We start from the raw sequence: 4,389 nt of genomic DNA, 5'->3' as shown, positions 1-4,389 counted from the left end.
CGTGTGCCACAACCACTGAGCCTGCGCCTGTGAGCCACAACTACTGAAGCCCGCATACCTAGAGCCCGTGCTCTGCAACAAGAGAAGCCACCGCAATGAGAAGCCTGCACACCGCAGCGAAGAGTAGCCCCCACTCTCCGTAACTAGAGAAAAGCCCGCGTGCAGCAATGAAGATCCAACGCAGCCAAAAATTAATTAATTAATTTAAAAAAAAAAAACAAGCCCATGTCACCAGGTTGGCCTGAGGATCCAGCGGGATTGCATCTGTAGATGTCTTACAAACTTTCATGTGACGGGACCGGTACTGATTATGATTTTGGCGTTCAAGGCCTTTCACAGTCTGAGCCTGGTCCAGTCCTCCAACTCTTTGGCCTCCAACCCTTCTGAGGGTCCCTGGCTTTCACCAGCATCCACCGTTCTCTCTGATCTGAGGCCAATCTGCTCAATTTCCTGACCTGCTCCCCGTGAACGCTGGTTCCACCACAGTCTCCAAACTCCGAACACAGGACCACTCCTTGACCCGTCCTGTGAGCCCACCCTCCTGCCTCCATCAAGCCCGATGCCCTGCTTCCATGACCCGCTTGCCGGTGGTGGTCAATCTTATCTGCAGCCGGGAGCAGTGGAGCCACGGTGAGGACTCCAGACTCTGGGGTGGCCTTGGACGGGTCGCTTTGAGAGTTAGTAACCAGATCAGTAACCTTAAACAAGTTACCTTTCTAAGCCTCCGGTCAAGAAACTGAGGTCAATAAACCATCTGAGGATTGCACAGGATAATGTGGGTTAATCAGTGCTAGCTCCCACACCTGGTAATTTATTCGGAGTCCAGCCTACTCCTGGGCAGCCCTGTGCCCACCCACGACTCTTGTTGAGGGCAAGGGAATTCATCCAATATTTTCATTTTTTTTTAATTTAAATCTTTGATCCGTTTGAAGGCTGTCCTGGTGATCAGTGAGAGCTTGGATCCATCTCTCTTTGTTTCCAGATGGCTGCCCAGTTGCTCAGATAGTATTTCTTAAAAGATCCATTGTCAGGGACTTCCCTGGAGGTCCAATGGTTAAGACTCAGCGCCTCCACTGCAGTGGGCGTGGGTTCTATCCCTGTTCGGGAAATCCCGCATGCCACGCATGTGGTACAGCCAAACAAAAACAAATTATCCATTGTCAGCTCTTAGATCTGAGAGGATGCATTTTGTACACTGAGTTTCAGTATGGTGGGGTCCTATTTCTCCACTTTACGTCCATGGGCCCGTGCTAGGCACGCGGGGGTGGTTCCTGAGACTTCACAGCAGCTTAGGACATCTGATGGGGCTGTACCTCCCCCATCGCTCTCCCTTCTCGACTCGTCCTGGCTCTTCTTGCTTGTTTATGTTTTCAACGTAAACTTTAGACTCAGCTTGTCTAGTTCGAGAAAAAAAAAATGCCTCTGAGTGTTTTTATTTGGATCATGTTAGATTTATAAACTACCTTCGGAAGAATTGGCATTTTTTAAAATTTATTTATTTATAAATTTCGGTTGCATTGGGTCTTTGTTGCTGCACGCAGGCTTTCTCTAGTTGCAGCGAGCGGGGGCTACTCTTCATTGTGGTGCGCGGGCTTCTCACTGCAGTGGCTTCTCTTGTTGTGGAGCACGGGCTCTAGGCACGCGGCCTTCAGTAGTTGTGGCACGTGGGCTCAGTTGTTGTGGCTCGCAGGCTCTAGAACGCAGGCTCAGTAGTTGTGGACTTTGTGCATGTCGGTGGGAATATAAATTGGTGCAGCTGCTGTGGGAAACAGTACGTAGGTTCCTCAAGAAATTAAAAATAGCCTTCCTGGCAGTGACATTCAGCCGGCCAGTCAGGACGATGGACTTTCCGTCCTAGAACCATGGCCCAGTTTGTCCGTAACCACGCAGAGAAGGTCCCGGCACTGGTCAATGCTGCTGTGACTTTCTCAAAGCCTTGATTGGCCACATTTTGCCACTCTGCCAAGGTTGAGCTGCTTCCTCCAACCTTGCTGGGTTCCCTACAGCTATTCAGAGCTTGAAAAAAATTTGTCAATAGTGCTCAAACTGGTAGCTTCCAACAGCTCACAGTTAAGCAAGCTCTGCTCAATGGTTTGGTGGCCCCTGAGGTGTGTGGTGGTGGTTTTATGTTGTCAAGATCATAGACAAGCGTGGCATCATTGGCTATGATGTTTGAAGACCAATCTTTAACATGTGATTATATCTGTTTTATTATTTGGGTGTTCTTGGACCATGTGTGAGCAGACTGGTATTTGAATAAAATGAGACAGTGTGTCAAAAAAAAACATTAAAAGTAGAACCCTGTGATCCAGCCGTCCCACTCGGGGTATTTATTCAAAATAACTGAAATCAGAATCTCGGAGAGATATTAACATTCCTATGTTGACTGCAGCACTATTCACAATAGCCAAGATGTACAAACAACCCACATGTCCATCAACAGATGAATGGATAAAGAAGACAGGATACACAAACACACACAAGAAGACTGTTCAGCCTTAAAAAGAAGGAAATTCTGCAACATGCAGCAACATGGATTAACACTGAAGACATTATGCTTTAGTGAAATAAGCCAGTTCCGGAAGGATGATTCCACTTATATGAGTTATCTAAAGTAGTCAAATGCATAGAATCAAAGAGTGGAATCGTGGTCACCAGGGGCTGGGGGAGGGGGAAATGAGTTATTGATCAACAGGCAGAAGATTTCAGTTCAGCAAGACGAGTAAGTCCTAAAGGTCTGCTTAGTACATTTTATGTGTATAATGTATACATAAAAACTTCAGAGGGTAGCTCTCATGCTGTGTTCTTCTTTTTAATTTATTTTATTATTTTTTAAATTAATTAATTAGTTAATTTTTGGCTGTGTTGGGTCTTCGTTGCTGCGTGCGGGCTTTCTCTAGTTGCAGAGAGCAGGGGCTACTCTTCATTATGGTGTGCGGGCTTCTCATTGCGGTGGCTTCTCTTGTTGCGGGCGCAGGCTCTAGGCTGGCGGGCTTCAGTAGTTGTGGCACGTGTGCTCAGTAGTTGTGGCTCGCAGGCTCAGTAGTTGTGGCACATGGGCTTAGTTGCTCCGCGGCATGTGGAGGATCTTCCCGGACCAGGGCTCGAACCTGTGTCCCCTGCATTGGCAGGCAGATTCCCAACCACTGTGCCACCAGGGAAGTCCCCTCGTGCTGTGTTCTTACCACAATAAAATTTTAAAAATTAAAAAGATATAAAGAAAGCTCATTGGCTATAATAGCTGGTTCTGGAACCTCATGGAAGAGAGAAAGTGGGAAATACCCATGTGAAGGAAAAAGAATATTCTTTGCAAAGCACCACAAGGATTCTAATGCATGAGGAGCCCTGCTCTGGCCCATCCTCCTCCTTTGGTGGGATGGGTGGGAGAACGGGTGCCTAGAAGCAGTAATGAGGGTCTTGCCCAAGCCCTTAGAGCCTCACCTATCCTGTGAACAGTCACCCTGTTTTCAGCTCTGGTGAGGGCAGACCAGCAAGGACCAGATCAGGGGTGCCTTCTTGCGCTCCATCTATACCCCTCACCCTAAGACTTAAAAATGAGGAGGAAAATGCATATTTTAAGTTACTAATTGTTTTCCCTCCCAACCCTTGTTTCCTTTCCTGGCCTGATGAGCTGGTCTGAACAGAAGAAAAAGATGGTTGAACATTCCCCCCGCCCTTCCACCTTCTGCTCTTAGACTCCCAAGGGATCTGGAAGCAGTGGGAAACGCTCTGAAGTCTGTCTCAGTCAGCTCAGGCTGCGGTAACAAAACACCACATCTTGGGGAGTCCAAGATCATGGTACCAGTGGATTTGGTTCTTGGTGAAGACTCCCTTCCTGGCTTGAGATGGCTGCCCCCTCCTTGTGTACTCACAAGGGGAGAGAGAAAGTGAGACAGAGACAGAGAGTGCTCTAGTAATAGAGGGGCTAATCCACCATGAGGACCCCACCCTCATGACCTCAGCTAAACCTGCTTACCGCCCAAAGGCCCCACCTCCTAATACTCTCACCTTGGGGGTTAGGGCTTCAACATATGAATTTGGGGGGACTCCAACATATGAATTTGGGGGGAGTCCAACATATGAACTTGGTGGGACTCCAACATATGAATTTGGGGGGATGCCAACATATGAATTTGGGGGAACACCAACATTCAGTCCAGGACAAAGTTTGTAGTCCTAGCTCCACACCCTACTAGTTGTGTAACTTGGGGCAAATTACCCAACGCCTCTGAGCTTGTTTCCGTATCCATATGATGTCACACATTGTCTGCCTCCTAGGGTTTTGGGGAGAAATGACTCATCTATAAAATATCAAGCACAATGCGAGAAGTTTGGTTCACGCTCAATACATGTTTCTCTTCATCTGTTCATACGTGGCGGAGAGGCCGT

General features: G+C 47.8%; 1 pseudogene; it reads left to right on the top strand.

Moving 5' to 3' along the window:
- Positions 1 to 241: 241 nt before the first annotated feature.
- On the top strand, positions 242 to 2,779 carry LOC132594164 (ATP synthase subunit g, mitochondrial pseudogene; annotated as a pseudogene).
- Positions 2,780 to 4,389: the final 1,610 nt, after the last annotated feature.

Source organism: Globicephala melas, chromosome 20 (genome assembly GCF_963455315.2).
Source record: "Globicephala melas chromosome 20, mGloMel1.2, whole genome shotgun sequence".
Lineage (NCBI taxonomy): Eukaryota > Metazoa > Chordata > Mammalia > Artiodactyla > Delphinidae > Globicephala > Globicephala melas.
Note: the sequence above shows the minus strand (reverse complement) of the source record. Positions and strands in the feature narration are given on the sequence as shown.